Here is a 21,072-nt window from a genome sequence, read left to right as displayed (position 1 = left end):
AAATATTGGTTAGTGTAATTTTTCAAATGTCCCTATCCAGGTTATTCTTGCAGATGTTTAAACTGGTTCTGTCATGTTATACTGTATTTAGAAAGTGTGCAAAGTGCATTTGCAAATTTCATATCCAGATTCAAATGATGCAACTGTCAACTTTAAAGTGATGACTAGGATATCATGAACTTAAACTTCCCATAGTCTAGAAGAACTAATTAGTCATGACTTTTCAGTAAGTGAATTGATTTTCTAGGACTTAAACATGTTTTCAGACCCTAACAACTTCTAAGATATGTTTCATTGTCAAGTGTGTCAAGAACTAAAACAGCAATTCCATAGTCGTTAATACTTGGCTATGAGAATGTGATCTATTGCTGGGTTGTTTGATCACTGCAACCAGTCTTCGTTTATTTCCTTAATCTGCACACCATTAGGTGCTTCACCAAGGAGGGAAAGTCCCCTTGAATGACAAACATGGGACTCCTAGGGACACCTAGGCTATACAATGGTCCTGTGAAGTATTGGTTTAGAGAACTGTACGTTTTGTTAATTTTCTAGGGCCAGGAATGAAACATTGATCATGTGGACTGAGATATGTAATGATTCACATAACTTCTCTGACTGAAAGAAACACCTAAACAACTAGCAAACTTAAAGATCTGTTGTGGGGACAGTGAGTAATATTGTTCGTCCTTCTGGACGCAGTGAATCTTTTTCTGCATCTATTGTCTACATTTGTGCATTCTGGGCACACATTTGTGTGTCCAAAAACCCTGCAACACATCTCCTCACCCTTCTTCCATCCTCCCACGGCTCCAGCATATGGTGCAGCGTCTGCCTGACACTGGGGATCCTTCAGGTAGTCAGTGATCTGCAGCTCATCCAGGAGCTTGGACAGAAGGACGCCTGTCAACTGTGCACCCACTGCAGAACCTCTCTCAGCCAACCATGTCCACAGTGAGAAACCTTCAGACAAAAGAAAAAGGAAGTTTGGCCATACTGATATTGGTATAGAGATTAAGAAAAATTTACAAAACATGTTTTATGTATATCTGTGTACAATGATGTTTGTTGCATTACTTAATATAATACACAGACGGATCCGGGGTTGGGGGTAATTCCCCCATTTATCCTGGAAGATTATTAAATGATCATTGAAACTCACACCCCATCCCTCTTTCTCAAAAAGCTGTATCTGCCCCTTATAATAACAGTGGATTTGTATACCTGTGAGTTCAATTATATGCCACACACAGCAATATTCCAGCTATATATGGGAATTGTATACGTATGATTAATATGAATATGACATTAAAGGGACAATTCATGTCAACAAAAACATGACACTCATGGAAATTTGTGGTTTGAACCTTGTTCCCCAGCTGCCTAGGTAATAAGACACAGGTGCTTGATAATGTATAGAGTAGCTAGATGTTTATGATATCAATCCCTGGGTTTCCCAATCCGGGCCCAATTCTTTAAAAGCTTCTACTGAACTGAGGAAATGTAGCACAGACATGGCTGAGTGTAGCCAACCCTCGATATCTCCAGGGTACACATTCTGAGAATCTCCACTATACCCTGGATGCATCTATGGCTCAGCCTGATGAATTTATTACCTCCCTTGGTTGGCTTTTTATCCAATCAGGCATCTTCGCTGAGAAGTTGAGCATACCAGTCACAACTCATTCACATTATCTAACAGATAGAAGCTGGCAACACAATTCATGCAGAGGAACTTTTAAAGTTATGGACCTGTCAGTTTTTCTGTATGATTTCACCCAAATCTGAACACACTGCGAACTAACTTTCACTGCTGTGACTGCCATCTTTGTTGACACTGGCTGGCTCAGTTGTAACAGCAGCTCAGCTGTTTTATGGAGCCAGCAAAAGGAGGTAATAAAATTGTTGGGCTGAGCTGTAGATACATCCAGAGTATAGTGGAGATTCTCAGAATGTATACCCTGGAGATATCGAGGATGAGTGCAACGCTTAAACATGCACAACAAACAAACAACTCAAAACACTTTCATGGGAAAGCAGTAGTGCATACCTCTCAGGGACAGCCTGTCCTCCCAGTTGCAGAGAATCTTGGGGAATTTGGCCTCCACAATGATGGGGACAGACAACAGACACGTGGACTCAGCCTCAAAGCACAAGGACACATTCAGACTGACCAGGAACTTTCTCTCTCCCTTTAAGTCATCAATCTTAAATCTGAAAACCATCAAGCAATGATATACAATAAAAAGACAAAATATACAGTGAACAATCTTGGTTTCATCACTGATTTCAGTTATCTCAGGGTGAGACAGTTTCATGTCACAGGAAAGCCTTATGTAGAGGAGGACTTGGGCGTTTATTGCTTTGAATAGTTTGATGAAATTCAAGAACCAGGTGTATGGTGCTGAAAACCTGAGAATCAGAATCAAGTGGAACCTGTATGTGTAAGGGAGGAAACTCTTGCATCTCCTCAGCAACTGGGCCATTTGTGTGCCCGAAGAGATACCCTATGACATCACATAACAATATGATTTGTTTTCATGTGTATTTAATTTGTTTACAAACAACACAAAATACGAACACTTACTCAATCCGAACCACTCCATTTAGGTTAAATTGTTCCCATTCACCTGAAATGATTATGAACAATCAATAGATGTCCACACAAGTGAGAGAAATTGTCTGGAATAACAAAATGATGAGTAATGATTCTTCTAGATGTTTGTATTCCGTACCCTTACTTCTGTCTATTGGCCTACTAGGCTTCCACAGTATTGGTGCTTAAATAATGTGTAATTGTGTTATTACCACTCAAAACATCACTAATTTTCAATGACCCACCATTATTATTCTCGCTACATTTAGGTCAAATGGAATTGCTTTGCAAATAATCTTTGATATGATATATTGACAGAGGAATGGGAAGCTAAATCCTCATGTCGGTTAGTGTTTATTTCAAAATGCCAAATCTTGCAGCTTCTCCAAGAATTATGGGTTTCTATATTTGACTTTATTATATAATTTCCTGGGAGATTATTGCAAAGAATGAACAAGAATTTCTCACACAATCATAAGGTTAAAGTCTCCACATGCATTGCTTGAAATCTGTTTTACAATCTACCCAACATACATACCCCACTTGTAGTTAAAGAGTGTTGTCCTGAAGACCAGATTCTCTATGCCGACTGTGAGTACATAGTCACATGTGTTCAGTAGTATCTTGGCATTGAAGGACATTCCTAAGCTGGCAGCAGTCACACAACAGTCCAGCCCAGTGCAGTAGTCAGGGACATGGCAGGAGAGGGAGTTGGGCAGACTTGGGAGGGCCAAGTTTCGGGGACATGCTGGCGAAGGTGTAGTATCAGATATACAAGAAAGTTTACCACTTGTCAATGACAAGATGTTATACTTTTGCCCCTTCAAAATGTTCGATTTTATGACTGTACATTTTCACTGTGTGTTTGAGACTCTATTGATAACAATGAGAGTAAAATCATCTGAGAAAAAAATGTTCATAAATCTGTAGAAGCCTTAAAACTGATGGGTGAAAATAGAAAAAGAAATGCAATTAAATTTTTATTCTGGTGACCAGAAATTACAAATAGCCTTATTTACTTTAAACATTAATATCAATAAATTAGTTAAAATACCACAGTAAACATACATAAACAGTTCTTCCCTAAACTCTCTTTCCTTACCTATATTCCATCCATTACTTTCCGCTTTGTATATTCCAACCTGTCTGTTACACATGGGCTCAAGGAGATACTGAGAGATGCCCAGCGCCTCAGCCAGCTGGGACCTCAACAAGGAGGTCAGTGACCCGGTGCTAATATTCTGCTGACTCAGCCAGTTGGAAAGTGAGAAACCTACAGCCACATCAAAGATTATATTTTACACTGAGAGAGTAACAAAATATGTATATATTTTTAATGTAATATATCAAAACAATGTTACTGCTTTCACTATTTTTAATAGACGAGACAAGAAGTTAAGGTAAGGCTTCGCTAGAACCATTGATTGTTTGTTATTAAAGGATTCACTCACTAAGCCTGTAAATAATCAAAACTGGACCAGACAATTTGGTGATCAACAGCATGAATGACGTTCTAAACGACTGTCATATGATGACCAAGTCAGCAAGGTTGACGAACCAATCGTGTCAGTCACCTCTTACAAGCATGGCTTACTGAAGACCAGTTCTAACCTCCAGGGGTTAGAGGTGAGTGAGATAGTGATCAATGCATAATGGATTGGTGAACCTCACCCTCATGTGAGGTGGTGAATGAGGTTTAACATACATGCAGCTGATTGACTGTTAATATCTAAGCACTGACTGTGCAGGGTAACAAGAACCAAATTTTTATATCTTTACACAGACAGAGATTTCAAGTCAGTGGGACCACGTTGGACGTCTTACCTTTAAGTGCTTTAGTTGAGTTCCAGTCACACACTGGGTTAGGGAACCTGGCTTGGCTCAATACAGGTACGGTGATTATGCAAGCTTTGCCTGCCTCGAAACAAGCACTGATGTTAAGACTGACCAGGAACTGTTTCTCCCCTTCCAAGTTGTCAATTATGAAACTGGACAGAAACGAGGGTGTGAGATCAATCTTCGCCACATGTTCCAGTAATATTACAGAACAGACACAAGAAATGGATTACTTGGTACCCACATAGGAATTCAAACCCAGACCTCTTGGTGTGAAGTGTGAAAGCTCTTACCACAAGGCTACACTATAAAGATTAAAGGGGCGGTAGGGTAGTCCTCTGGTACACTTGTTCGCTCGTCATGCTGAAGATCAGGGTGTCCCACATTGTGATATTGCTGGAATATTTCTAACAGTAGCATAACACCACACTCATTCACTCTAGATCTTAACCAGATCTCTAATTTTGAGACATCAACCCAAGTTTGTTGTACATCTCATACACAGTATGACGGCTGCAACCCTTTGCTCTTGTGATGTCAATAACTGATCTTCCCACTTGCAACATGCCAACGGCATGTTAACGTTCCACATTTGACAATCATGGCATTTAAAGTACTGTTAGAACTGTGGTTTAAAAGTAAGCATGTGCAACTGAAGAAAACTTCGATGCGAAGATCACATGCACACGTGTGCAAAACCTGATTTGGCACTAATGTCATTTGCACAACAAATGAATGGGTTTGAGTGGGTTCAGCTAATGTTTTTAGAGAGTTGTAAGATAGGGATCCCATTTTGGATACAAAGATGTTTCAGAGAAAAATTATTCATTATTTTTAAAAATTATATTTTGTGAAGTTTTTTGGTTCAGTACGTGTTTTCTTTCATGGCTAGAAACATTCTACTCACTCAGCCCTGAAGACACCCTTGAGGTTGAAGCTGTCTGGAGTTCCCCAACTGTATTTAAATAACATCCTCTGGAACTCCAGCTTCTCAATACCCAGAGTGAGGCTCATTCTGCACATGTCAAGGTCAACCTTGAAGCTGATGTTTTTGCTGATGAGTGGTACATCGAGACAGCAGTCGATGGCAGTGCAGTGTTCAGGTACACTACACGACAGCGAGTTGGGCAGAGTGGGGAACGTTATGCCCAGAGGACACGCTGAAAGGAGACGTGGAAAACTCAAATATCATTGTGGCATCCTCAAATATCCTGTGATTTCTACATCCATTCTGTTACCATAAATACTAAGGATACTTTCTACACAGGACCTTTAAGTGTTTGAAAGGCATTTAGAAGTGGAAGTTTTAGCATTAAAAGAGACTGTGACAGACGTGAACACTCCACCACTGAGTCTAACAAACCCTAGTAGAAGGTCGTGTCAGGTAACCTTTGAGCGACCTATGACCGTCCAGTCAATAGTGAGACGGTTAAATAGATTTAACCAATCAGACACTACTTGGGGATTGGAGGGAGTAACAAAATATTCCGGTCACTGACACAGATCTCTCCACAAACAAAAATCAGCATGTAACACAGTTCTTTGACCTGCAGTATATACGCTTTGGGGTATCTGTTGACATGGTTACCATTAGCTAATATTTCTTACACTAAATAGTGTAACTGTTCGGAACTGTTCAGGTACAAATCTTTTCGAGATAAAAAGTTCAAAAGGCATGTGCGAATGTCCACGTTCCTGATTTGGTAAGCTGTGTTCTGATTGGTCAATCTCAAAGGTTACCTGACACGACCTTCCATAAGATTTTGTAAGACTCAGTAGTGGAGTGTAATGAAAAGTGCTGGTGTACAATCCGAAACACAGTGTATTTGAATTTTAGAGAGTACAGGTGTTACCTTGTATTTGAGAGTACAGGTGTCTCTTGTGTTTGAGACAGTACATGTGTCTCTTGTGTTTGTGACAGTACAGGTGTCTCTTGTGTTTGTGACAGTACACTTGTCCTTTGTATTTGAGACAGTACAGGTGTCCCTTGTGTTTGTGACAGTACAGGTGTCCCTTGTGTTTGTGACAGTACAGGTGTCCCTTGTGTTTGTGACAGTACAGGTGTCCCTTGTGTTTGTGACAGTACAGGTGTCCCTTGTGTTTGAGACAGTACAGAAGCATGCTGAGAACTGGGACATTCCTTCTGGCTTCAACCATGAGAGGAACTTTGTGGACAGTTATTTTCATGCCATTTGAACTACAGCCAAAACGAAGTGTCCATAAGTCATTATATACAGTAGATCAAACAGTGAACATGTGAGGATCATTGGTGGTTTTGTGGTTATACAGTTACTGCATACTATGATTTCATGGCATGTAGTGAAACGACTCCTCCATCTAAAGAGTTTCATGAATCTGTGTATTACTATAGTGTGGCATACCTGAGGTCCATCCTGTCGGCCCTCGGGTGGCCAAGCTGCACTGGGTGTCCTGGAGATATGAGGCAAGTCCAAGTGTGTCCATCAACTTATCCACCAGTAGGTCACTTAGCCTGTCTGACAACTGTGCTCCTTGTGTTGATATGAACTCCGTCAAGGAGAAATCTATGGTTAATGAAAATATGGGCATTTGTAATGTGTTGATTTCCACATAACAGAGGGGCATACTCAAAATGGTACAATCTGATTATTCTTACCCCGAGTAACCCAAGCTGAGGGGCTAGTCACATGACTTATCCGACCTGGTACCCACTTCCCGCTGGGTGAACACAGGTAATTTTGAACAAAGTCACTTGTGGACACTAGCAATGGGCTTCATACAATGTGCTTACGTAGGGAATCAAACCCAGGTCTTCAGCAAGGTAGGCAAAACGCTTTAACCACTGAGCTAACCTACAACACCTCAGTGCTTTTCTGGGAAGGCTGGACATACTTACCTTTTCACAAACACATATTTATTTAAAATCATCACAATTCAAACGTTAAAGCCTAATGGAACCTGATTCGGAATCCGATCTGAACGTTCTAGGGATACTCCGGTCAATATAATGGATACTACAGAACAAACAATGATGTACCTTTGAGTTGTTTCGTGGCCTCCCAGTCACAGAAAGGTTTAGGCACCAACATATCTACAAAGATGGGTAGCTTGAACTGGCATTCTGCCCCAGCTGTGAGGCACACCTTCAGCTGAAGGTTGACTAGGAACTTCTTCTCTCCAGGCAGATTCTGAATGCTGAACTCAGCCTTGAACAGCCCACCTAAGTCAATCTCCTCAGTTTTTCCTGACAAAAACATTTGTTGCAAGTCAATTAAATGAATAATAAATAGGCATAGTAAATAATAAGGTTGATAAAACACCTGGTTTTCTATTTTTTATAGCATTTAGAAGAACAAGAAGACAGGCGAATACTCAATTAGCGTATTGAGTAGATAGTTATGTTACAATTCCACCATGAACAAACCATTATACGATCCTCTCACTTTATCAGGCAACAAAGGACACTTTTAACATTTCATCACCCTAAATTGAAAACATGCTATTCTAGTCTGCCCCCCTTAATTTAGATTGTGACAATGTCATTTTTCATGTGTTTATGCCTTAGATTCATTGTTGGTAAGTAATAAAACTGTCAACTCAAAAAAGAAGAACATTTGCTCTACCCCATGTACACGGTTTTAGGACAGTTTTGTCCTAAACTATTATAGATAAATCATAAGGAAATTTGTGAGTTATGTTTCAAGCCAACTGGTACCAACAGAACATGTACTGAATATGGCACATACCCCAATCATACTCAAAAAGTGTATGACTGAACTCCAATTTCTCAATCCCGACACTCATGTAGAAGTTACAGGAATCAATGACGAGATGTGCGTTGAAGTTGCGTCTGATCTGTGGCACTTTGGCACAGCATGAGATCCCCGTGCAGAAGTCACTGATGTAGCAGACGACATTTGAGGGTAGAGCAGGGAGGGTCATGTTCTCGGGGCAATCTGGCAGGATGAAGAAATAAAGTCACAACTGCTGTCACACCTATGCATGAGCAAAACTAACTGAAGTATTCATCACTTTTTCTTACTTTACATTTATCAATGTGATGAGGATTACAGTCAGGTTCGAAATGAAATCTTCGAAAAATCAATGGGTCATAAAACAAATTGTTTCATGGGTAATCTAGAAGTTGCCACATCAAAAACAGAGCATACAACTATATGAATGACAACTTCTTGTCTATTGCAGAGAGCATGTAGGTTCTTGCATTGTTTTCAAGTCAAAACTACACCAAAACGTCACTTTGTGCAATAAACAAGAAGTTGTTATCCATAAACATATTTTTCATTAAGGTCACTGAGAAATGAAGACTGATTTCTTGTCTGGACATTTTGTTATCTTTCAATTCAAAGACATTTATGATCGACTATCCTAAGCATGGGTCATTTGTAATGGTCTGCACCAATGGCCATGGTATTGAAGAAGGTACTGCTTGTTTGGCTTGACCTGAGCTACTCAACATATACGTGACTTGGTAGATCAGTTGGCACAAATGACAGGTTGAGTTAACTTCATGAAATAGGAGAGCAGAGAATGTTAAACAGCAATCTTTTCTCGGCTGTTCAGATATGTTGACAATCAGCTGAGACAGGTGCACACCTTTACAGTAATAGACCCTTCCAGTTGTGACTCCATCACACAATGCATTAGTATTCACTTGATAATGTCAGAAGATGCTGTAAAATCCGTCACACAAAAACACAACTCTTCAGTATTTGTAGTCTCAGAGGGCTTGGAAACATTCGAACATAGTTTGTTTTCAAGTCCTCCTATACATACATACCGTTCCTCCAGCCTTCAATGGCTTCATTGTATGGGGTGACGTAGGTCTCACACTGGTCATCCAGAAGGAACTTGTCTATACCGAGCTGCTCTAGCAATACGGCAGACAGTGCTGCAGTTATCTCCCCTCCTCTTTCCTTCAGCCAGTTGTTCAGGGAGAAATCTAAACATAACAGACCAGGAAATAAGTTGATGCAACCAAAAAGCGTGAATACGCAGTCGCAAAGGTTTCATCCATGGCAATGTGTCAATTTACAATTGTCAAAGGGAAAACAATGCTTGCTATCTAGACCAGCACTTGTGAGGCTTAGACAGGGTTTCATCTTTTATAGAAGACACCTTCAGAAAGTAACTTGTCCTGACTAATTTCTCACTTGCCCTGATTTTATGACATAATCAAGATAAATAGCTTGGAACGGTAACTCTACTTTATTATTATTGCGAAATTTATTAGCTACATTTTGAGCAGACATGAAATGAAAGTTTATTTAAAGTTTGAAACCATAAGTGGAAATGATCAAATTCAGAGAAATAAGATACCATTATTTCATTGCCTGAAATGAAAACTAACTTGTCCCGGGCGTCGGGCAATGTGATTTTTGAAGCCCTGCTCTAAGATAGGATGCCTGACAGCAAGGTGCTTGACTTGGATAGGAAACAACCCATCAAGTACCATAACATACTCAAGAGAACAAGAATCTGAGAAAGTGTAATCCCAACTATAACACATATTTGACAAATAAGTAGAGAATATATGTTGTTTAACTTCACACTAAGCATATTTCCAGTTATATCAAGACACCTTGTAAATTATCAAGACTGGATCAGACATTCAAATTGTTCTTCAATCCACTGATATGATGACATGCCATTAGCAACAATGCATTAGAAAACATTTCACATGACCTGAAGAAATAGTACATTATGGTACTTGGAGGCAACTCAAACCCTTAGCTGCATGGTGAAGAGGTGAAATGAGATACAAACACTTTTGAACAAGCATTGTGAGGGGTCTAAGACACCTTGGACAATTTGCTACCCAAAACGTTAAAAGAGCTGAGTTTGAAATGGTTTCATCAAAATCAAAATTACTTCAAGGTAAAAACTTGATCAAAGTCAGAATATGAATACACAAAGTAAACAGTTGAATTTTTATCATTCAAAGTTGCTTCCTGTGAAGGTCCCAGGGTAGAATAGGTCTTCAGCAACCCATGCTTGCCATAAAAGGCGACTATGCTTGTCGTAAGAGGCGACTAACGAGATCGGGTGGTCAGGCTTGCTGACTTGGTTGACACACGTCATCGGTTCCCAATTGTACAGATCGATGCTCAAGCTGTTGATCACTGGATTGTCTGTACCAGACTTGATTCTTTACAGACCGCCGCCATATAGCTGGAATACTGCTGGGTGCAGCGTAAAACTAAACTCATTCACTCACTTAAAGTTGCATAAAATGACATGAAAATTCTTGGTGGCATTTGTCCAAGGTGGCAACTATCCCTGTGGCAAATGTCCTGCTCCCCACTGTTGGAATCATGGGTAAAGAAAGTAGACCAACAAGCTTCAACATAATTCATGAGAAACAGAATTTTTATATTACAAACATTTATCTAATTCAATGTAACATAGCTGTACCTGGTATTTTAAATCCCTGTATCGGAGCACAGCCAGGCATTGGGAGTTGTGATTGGTTAAATATCTTCAGGTCCAGCTCACAATCCCCTCCCTGTAGACACAGACTCACAGACAAGTCCACGATAAACATCTGCTGGGAAAGTATACGTTCAATCTTGAAACTGGAAGAGAAAAAGGTCAGCATCTAACACAATGCGCAAATGCAGCTGAGTACTAATGGCAAGTTATCACGGCAGTGAATGAGTAAAATTGTAACTATGTCAAGTTGTATGCCACTTACAGCAATACTCCGGAACACCTTTAGAATTCAGTGCATATAGAGAAAACAGGTGAGTCAGTATGAGGACTTTATGCGCACTTGATCACCCAGCAAAAGTGTGAACTCTGATGGTATTATTTTCACAGAACTTTAGTAACAAAGTCTCTGAAATTATGTCAAAAGGTATTGACATGTCTGCAAAGTTTTTGGTGCAGGGTTCTCAGGGTTCTGAATTCTAATGAGTTACCTCAACAGTTCCCCACAAACTGATGATTCTTGTTACTATTTCATGCAATGTAGAGACTAGGCTAGAATATCTAAATGCCTTTCTTTTGCAGAGCGTCACTATTGCCTGCAGCCGAACATCAACAACTGAAACCTACAAATTTTACTTCTGATCAATGTTTTTTCTTACAATCACATGCAAATGAATAAAATGAAACACTGGCTTTGTTGAGTACTCACTTCATTCTTAAAACTGGAATTCCATCTATTGTAACCTCAGTTTCTGTCCCTGTATAAAAGCAAACATAGTTTAAATATTCTTTAAATGTAACAATATTTAGATAACAATTCATTCACAAAGACATCAAGCACATAATGATATGACAGAAGCCAATATAGTGCTTAGTTAGTGAATATAATAAACCTTGGCTGGTTTTCATTGAAACACTGTGAATAAAAGCAGAAGACATATACAGATAAAACGTGGTGTATGCATTACAGTGGAAGCTGTCTAAACCGGCACTCATCGGGACTGAAGAAATAATCCAGTTTAGACAACGTGCCACATTTTAGAGCTGATGATAAATGTATATGCCACGGAGGGGACTGACATTTTATACTGGTGTTCACAACTTGCCGGATTGGACAGATGCTGGTTTTGACAGCTTCCACTGTATCAGTTGAAAGTAAAAATCTGAAAATGATAACTCTATGATATAATATATAATGTCACACCAAATGTGCATTAATACTTACCCCATTTGTAATCGAGTATATTAAATCTAAAGCTGTACTTCTCGATGGACCCCTCTATGTAGAAGTTGCACAGGTCTATGGTGAAGGCGGTGTGGAGAGAAAGGTCGAGGATGTTGCTGTACATGCAGCAGTCAATGCTCAGACATTTGTCATTGATGTAGCAGTTGGCAGGTATGGTCAGCTTTGGTAGGCTGAACGCGCTGTTGATTAGCGGACAGTCTGAGAGACAAAACAAACATTTCACATAACTGACTTTGTTCTGTTCTATTACACTCAAACATGGAGGTACTTTGACAACCCGTCCAGTGTCCACTTATCTGCTGACATTATTTCATTAATCAACAAGAACCATCACTTCAAACAACAAGTAACAATAAGAGTAATATCTGAGTGTCAATATCTCTATCTGAATATTGTTAACCATTTGTGTCGCCCTTCCTCAACATCTTTTCTAAATATTATCAGACTATTTATGAACAGAGTTATCCATTAGATCTAAAACTTCTTGGCTATTTCAACTGAACTGCTTTATGCGCCAACACGTTACACATTTACCGTTGGTAGAACATCATGTGCCAAGATTGAGCACCATTCCTCATACAGAAATTGAGACAGATTAATGTATATCTAATAAATTCGAATGTACCTTTCCTATGACATGTCTGTCAAGAATTAGTAAAACTTAAATTAGATGCCAAAACATATAGTCTGAATGTCTAAACAAATAAAATGGTATGCCAAGAGGGGACCCTTGGGTCTTTGACCAACATCATCATGCACATTTGGAAAGAGAAAATGATGTTGCCTACCATTCTTCCAGTTATCAGCGTCTGCAGGCTGGTACATGAGACTGGATCTGTCACAGGGAGGGTTCAGCATCTTGTCTTTGATCCCCAGCTGTTCCAGAAGGAGGTTGACTGCGGCCTTGGCCAGACCTTGGCCTAAATCTTGACCTTTCGCTTTGGCCCAGTCAGAGAGACTAAAATCTACAGTGAAATGAAGTCATATAGTAGACTTATGCTTGGTATACTGGAATCGGTTAAAATTACATGGCGAGGGCAGTAGAGACTACATTTGATTGCAGAATTTGCATGTGTAACCAATAAGTGATAATCAACAGATATTTTCCTATCTTTTTATGCTTTTAAGAGAAGCCAGCATGCTAACTACTACACCTCTGTCCTCCATCTCAGTGCCCTGTCAACTAAGTTTCTTTTGGCAAAATGAAAAGATTTGGTTGGTTGCTTGCTTGCTTTACACCACACAAGACAATATTACAGCAATACGTTGGCAGTCTGTAAATATTCAAGTCTGGACCAGACAATCCAGTGATCAACAGCATGAGCATTAATCAACACAATTGGGACACAACGGCATGTGTCAACCAAGTCAGCAAGCCTGACCGCTTAATCCCTTTAGTCACCTCTTACAATAAGCATGGGTTAATAAAGATCCTTATGCATCCAACCCGTAAATGTAGTTAATTACACGTATATCAGCTAAAATATATTGTAGGAATCAGGAATGAATACAAGTTTGTTTTGTCCATCATTTTGATATAAGTATGTCTGCTATACACATTGCTAACACAAAAAAAATCCAGAAAACAAAGTGTACAGAAATTCTTTGTGCTTTCTTATAATTAGGTGCTCCAGTCAGTCTCATCTTTGAATATGGTCACAAATTAAAACTATCTAAAGATCAGTAGTCATGTCCTCTTTGTGTTATTCCTATGAAAGAAAGGAGTTCCATTTCACCTCTGAACATTCATTTTACAATGATTTCAGAAAACATCTCATCACAAAATATTTCTGTGATGAACTTGGCAGCAACGACAAACAGCTGTTTTCTTGAACAGTGTATTCCATCATTAACTCCAAATTAAGTACAGTCCGCAGCCATGTGGTCTACAAGCAGGCCGCTACATTCATCCACACCCGGCGTGTCCATGTGCGCACTCGTTCATATGAACTACCACCACTGTCTGGATAACAGGAAACTGATCTTGACTTATCAACACGCTACAATTTCTATGAATTCCAATCTGTTGATGAGTTTAAACAGCCGCTGTTATGTTGTAATGATATAACAGCTAATCTTGTGTAGTACACATTTCTTGCATTTACACTGCAGATTAAAACTCTCCTGTGGAAGATATAGCAGTGAAATATTTTTTACAGCGATATTACACTAGTGTATGACATCAAAATGGTTCAAAGTTGTGATGCCACAATGCCAATGTCGCTGACGCAATTTTACTAGACCTTGCTTCACTCACAGAAAGCTGAGAGTTCTCACTCTGGGCAATTTTGCTGCAGTTTCTGTCAATTTATGATGGCGAGTAATAAACAGATTACTAAAATGGATTCCATGAAATACCATTTTTATTAAACTTGTTACAGATTTAGTATCAAACTCGCTTTCGCTCATTTAATACCAAATCATTAACTCGTTTAATAAAAATGCTATTACACGGCAGATCGTTTAGTATCCTCTATATAAGTTACTATCACAATGATCACTTTGCATACTGAAGTTTACCAGTGACAGCCACTGGCTTAATTGTCAATTGTAATCTGTATCTCTGATTTTACAGGTATTCCCTATGTCTCTGCAATATTCTGGTACAATGTATTCTGTGTAAAAGGCCTGTGGCCTTGAGCAGCACCAGCACAACTTTGTTTCCTCTCATTCAGGTGTGTCATGAACATATGATATCATATTGAAAATTGAAGGTACTACAAAAGTCAGTGAAAGGTGTACCTTCTGCCTTGTTAAAAATCAGTACTCACTTTTCAGGTTCACCTTTGTGTTAAGGTCACATATGATCTGTGGAACTTCAGTTTTATTCATAACCGGAAGATCTACCATACACTTGTCATTTTCAAAGCAAACTTGAACCTTCAAATCCAGGATGAACATCTTATCTTGTCAACACAGACATGATTGTCTATCTTCAAATTACCTACAGATACACACAAGCAGGCATATTTTCCACCACTAACATGATGTGAGTAGCTCCAAAGTCTGTTCATGTCTCTGCGTCAACAAAAACATATTGAATTCACAGTACAAAATTGAAACATGTAACAAATTTATTTATTTATTTATTTATTTATTTATTTATTTATTTATTTATTTGGGGGGAGAGGGATAAATTTAATAATAATATAAATAATTACTGCACTCACTCAATAATAAATACATCTGCAAGCGTAACTCCTGTTGAGACTCCTGAAAATATTAGGAAACATCATTTTATTATCTGCATAAGACCTGTCTTGTCATTGTTCTGTAAGACAAAAGAAATATCTGACAGATGTAAGAGGTAATTAAAATAAAAATACATTGGACCAGACCAATTTTATTTCTTGTTTTATGTATTTCTGTCCTCTGATAACCTAAAGGCTGGCAAGAAAATAAATATATTAAATTTCCAATCAGAGTAATATTCTTTCTAAATGCTCAAAGTATTTTACTTTTAAGAAGTGAATATCAGTAAAAAAATATTTACATTTTTTTGCTGATAAAAACATTAGGATTTTATTATTTGATCGGTGAAAATTCTTTCTAATTTTATTTCTTATTCTTGAAAAAATATGTCCGGCTGATCCGTAAGAGAAGAAATAAAATTGGTCTGGCCTTGGAAAGGATTTTAAGGTAGAATAGAAGGGTCATCCTGTAATGGTACAGGCAAACAGATATTTTGGGGAACAGTTACTTTTAAGAAAAGTACATTCAGCATTCACAGATCTTTAAGGAACATCTGGTGTCATTTGTAAGTTTCAGTCATCTATTCATACAATTTCCACAATAATTTTGCATTTTATATCAATTGGTATTTATTTCAGTAAATAATTATTACTGATTTTTCTCTGGTGCTGAAGTAGGACATTTGTATGTTTTAACCAATGTTTATTTGAGTACATTCATGATGTACTGATATGTACCTGTGTTAAGGTTGACATTATCGCCCAGCATGTTGTAGGTGAAGTTTTTATTCTCAACAGCCGCAAAGATGAAGTAGTCACACATGTCAACATTAAGGACGGCATTGAATGACATTTTAAGAAAAGGGACATCAAAACAGCAGTCGATTTTGGTGCACGAGGCTGCGAGATGACAGTGCAGTCCTTGAGGCAGTTTCGGAAGCTTCCTGATGCTCTTCGTACATTCTGGAATCACAAAGACAAAGCTGGGAATGTGCAAGGGAGCTGTACCAATGTGAGCAATATTCAAGTTTCATGCTGTATTCATGTACAGTATATAGTGTTTTCATGACTGATGCTACGCATGATGACAAGCAGACGTCACTCTAATGAAGTGGCAAGGTAACTGCTTAAGGACTCCTACTCGTAAGACTGAGTGAATGAAATTCAAGAAACATGTCATTGCCACCAAAATCTTTGAACTACTGAAGAACTGATCTGGCAACACAACTCACCATTCGTCCATCTACCCGCACTGGGGATTTACAGTTCCTAATGCAGATTAAACTTTCGCCAACTCCTCACAGGAGCTGTACATTTTTCTCTTTGTAATCACCAACAGAACTTACTCTTCCATCTGAACTATGGATTTATGGTTCTCTTTTTAATCAAACCCTTCACCAACACAACTTACCCTTCTGATTTTTAGTTCTCCTTGTAAACAAATCCCTCGTCAACACAAATTACCCTTCCATCCATGATTTATGGTTCTCTCTGGAATCAAACCTCTCACCAACAAAAAATACCCATCTATCCAAACTATGGATGCATAGTTCTCTTTGTAATGAAACCCCTCACCAACACAACTTACCCTTCCATCCAAGTGAGTGAGTGAGTTAATATTTAACGTCACATCGGCAATATCTCAGCCATGTTGTGACGAGAACATTTAACAAAGAAAAGGAGTATATGTACATTGTAAAATCTGTCGGCGAAGGACAGTAAAACAACTGGAATATCACAATTTAAATTAAAACTAGTGTGGAAAGTTAAAACTAATATCACTATTCGGACAATACAACATAAAATCAGGCTATAGATCGCCAACAACTGAAGGTAGATCACCATATTAGGGACCATGGGGACTTACAGTACCTTTGCTACCTGCATGGACCCTAGCTGGATTTACATCATTCCCTCAGCTGTTAGCAATTTAGTCACATCTAGCCAAAAATTAAAAATACACATATACTTCAATTAAAAACAGTGGAAGTCTAAACGTACATGAAATGTTTTGGGACTTACATACCCTCTCAGCAGGACAATAATTTTACGGTACTTCAACCCCCTTTGAGGGTACAGTCACTAACAATTCAAGTTACTGATCTTAACTACTACGAATTAAAATGCAGCTATCTACAGGACATAATAATCAAAATTCAATGATGAAATCAATTTCTTTTAAAACTCCAAGAATTATATATGAGAACCTACGGTGTTAAAAAGGCCCTTCCATCCAAACTATGAATTTATGCACGTATTTGGTTTTCTTTGTATTGATCCGAACCCCAACACAAACTACCCTTCCATCCAAACTATGGATCTATGTTTTCTTTGTGATAAAACCGATCCCCAACACAACTTACCATTCCTCCATCCATCTACACCAGGGGTGTATGGCTTTCTCTGGACATCACATCTCTCCTCCTTCAAGTACTCAGCGATGCCAAATTTGTCCAGAAGCAGTCTTGCAGCAGACTGAGATAGAGCCTGGGCAGCATCCAGACCCAGTTCCTTTGTCCACTCCGACAGAGAGAAATCTGTAAGCAATTGAAATGAGGTTATGGCTCTTCTGTGAAAAGATACAGAGACACCCAAAAATCTGAGAAACTTTTGTGGCATCCTCATTTAAACTATAGTGTGTGTGTGTGTGATTCCAGCAAGTCAGAATTTGTGCAAGGCCAATGAAACATGAATAACCTGTCATGAAATTGATATACTTTAAAACAAACTAAAATATAACAACAAAAAACAATTAAAGCGGAAGAAGGAAATGCATATTGAATTAAAAGAATATTGAGATAAAATTGAGAAAATAATAACACAAAATGGGCTGCATCACAAGCAGCCTAGAACCAATCTATAAATGCAATTTGTTTGACATCAGACATACACCTATTTGTCAGCAGAAGTCTTCTTCTAGGGATCCATGCCTGACTGAAGGAGTCCTTGAATAAACTCCACGAGGACAAACGACAATTAGTCAAACAGGTTTGATCACCCTAAATGTAACCACTTAATGACCGAGACTCACTCTGCCTTGAGAACTCCTCGAGACCCGTGACACGTTTAGTCAACCATGATCAGCTGATGGAGGTAAACAGTGTGATGTGGCGCCTGATTGGTGCTTGCCACTTCCGGGTCAGGGAATGCCTGCGGGTGCAGGTTACTGTGAGAGTGATTACTCCAGCTGCGTGTCTAGACTAGAAGGAGCCGAGTGGATGAACGCTCTAAGTGGGGAAAAAGAGAATTATATTGTAAACTGTTGGTCTGTGTAGAGAAAATAAAGTGGAATTATGCACCAGTGGTGGTTGAAGAGCTGGCTACAGGCAAAGTGTATTTAAGAAGCGTGAAGGTGGTGGGCGCCTGTGGAGCGCCTGTGGCTGAGTGGAGGCGATAGTACTACGTGCCCATATATGGGAGATGAATGAAGTGTGGCTGGAAATGAGGGTGAGGGTTGGGTTGGGTTGGGTTGGGTTGGGTGTGTGTGTGTGTTAGTTTGGTTGTTTTGGTACCCCGTGGTAGGTTTTGTTGGGCGTTATTTGGTTTGTATGTGTTGGTTGCTGGTTGCGAAGAAGTTGAAGAAGATGGTCCTGGCGCAAGGTACGGGGTTTGTTGAAGGTGCAGACGAAGGCGATTGGTGGATTGTCGGTGTTTACAGTGTTATTAATAGCGTAGGCGGCGTGGAGATAGTGCAAGGGTGTCCGAAAGTGCCTTCAAGAAACCCTCAAAGGGTACGGATTGCAATGTCTTCCGGCATCGATGTCGATGGTTCCAGTCGGGGATGCCGATTTGGCGCGCTGGGCAAGAATTCCGACCACGACTTCGGACTGTGGAATTTTCGGACCCTAAGATGATTCAGGAAAGCGCAGTCACACGATGGAATTGGTGGTAAACACGACAGCTTCCGGGTCAGAGTTCTTTAAATATGCATCCGATCCCAAAATTAATGAAAATATTTTTTCGTTCTTGTTGTGATTGCGACAATAACATTCACGATGACGTAATCCGTATTTTTCATCAACCACAATCAAGGAACATTCATGAGAGTAAATGGAACTTTAAACACACGCGGGTCATTAAGTCAGCGTAATTAAGAAATGCCAGTGTATACTTTAATAAAATTAGACAAACTACTGTAATATGAGTGGTGTTTTTGATAAAATGTGAATGTGACCGTGTGTAAGTAGTCGAACAGACCTGCTTGGCTGCTCAACCTGACGGTAAATGTTCGACCCCTGATTGGCAGAACGCGAAAGCATCTCAAACCTTCGTTAAGCTGGAAGGACCTGAAAAACATACATGGCGTCTTTTGCTTTGCATGTTGGGGCAGGTGTTAGTTTGAGGACGAAGTATGCCTGCAAACTGTCGCTGAGTCCAAGAATATACGACCCATGTGCATATATTGTATATTTACGTCAGACATGGCCAGTTCTTGTTCCTATTATTTAATTATGTCCTCTTGCATAGATCCATGTTCAACCTATGGTCTCATGGCGCACATTCTTGGCTCTAATGGCGCACATTCTTGGCTCTAATGGTGGACATTCTTGGCTCTAATGGTGCACATTCTTGGCTCTAATGGCGCACATTCTTGGCTCTAATGGCGTACATTCTTGGCTCTAATGGTGCACATTCTTGGCTCTAATGGCGCACATTCTTGGCTCTAATGTGGCACATTCTTGGCTCTAATGGTGCACATTCTTGGCTCTAATGGCGTACATTCTTGCCTCTAATGGTGCACATTCTTGGCTCTAATGGTGCACATTCTTGGCTCTAATGGTGTACATTGTTGGACATGCTACACACAGTGTCACAGGCATTGATACTTCACCTGTTATGTTTTATTTCTTTAGTTGTATTTCATGGAGTCGGAAAAGTTAACTTTTTTAACTAATTCCAGCGCTTGAGTGTCAGCATTAACTGTATGCGATAAACAAGATGTTTCTTTTCTCGTTTTTTTTCGTAAGCTGAAATAACATTTTCTTTCCATCTGCCCTTTCAGATGCTTAGTGAAGTTAAAACATTGTTGCTGGCCTTCCTACACTGTATTAATGGAGGGGCGGAATAAACACTCATATATCATGACGGGAAAGGCAGTGCGGCTGTTTGACCACAGTAATGTTACATAATGTTGTACAATGTGCGATAAGTTGGGATATGTTATACATGATATTATAGCCATTTGAGCTTCATTAATGAACTGAAATTGTCTTCATATTTTACGTGAGCTCGCACTATCTTTCCTGATAAAGGTCTAATAAAGAAGGTGTGAAAACAACATTGAAGAAAACAATGTTGAAGGCAGAATAGACTCAGGAACTTTGGAACTTTCTGGTACCAGGAAATAATACACTGACTCCAGTCCCACCCACCCACCCACCCACCTACCCCGGCGTGGCGTGGCGTGGCGTGGCGTGGCGTGGCGTGGCGTGGCGTGGCGTGGCGTGGCGTGGCGTGGCGTGGCGTGGCGTGGCGTGGCGTGGCGTAAATACATAACACTTATTCAGGCACACAGATTTATCAACGCAAGCCACATTATTGGACTGTTAAAACGTAGCATTTACACACTGCCGTTATAGCCATACATACAATATATCGAAATAGTAATGTTGGGTGGTGATGGCGAGATAGACATTGACAAGTTAAAAGTTGTTTCTTACACGGACTGCTACATACACATATCTACCAAGAGACCGTTGAGTATTTATATTTTCTGATGAAAATAACGTGTTTGTTCGGCAGGTTCGAACCTGGTTGATTGTATCTTGCATTACATTGCC

At 39.5% G+C, this 21,072-nt stretch overlaps 1 pseudogene; it reads right to left on the bottom strand.

Annotated features, from left to right (window-relative positions):
• LOC137268840 (uncharacterized) overlaps positions 1-20,786 on the bottom strand; it is a 93,134-nt pseudogene extending 72,348 nt beyond the window's left edge.
• Between the last annotated feature and the right edge of the window lie 286 nt (positions 20,787-21,072).

This window comes from Haliotis asinina, chromosome 16 (genome assembly GCF_037392515.1).
Source record: "Haliotis asinina isolate JCU_RB_2024 chromosome 16, JCU_Hal_asi_v2, whole genome shotgun sequence".
Lineage (NCBI taxonomy): Eukaryota > Metazoa > Mollusca > Gastropoda > Lepetellida > Haliotidae > Haliotis > Haliotis asinina.
The sequence above is the reverse complement of the archived record's forward strand: the minus strand, read 5'-3'. Positions and strand labels throughout refer to the sequence as shown.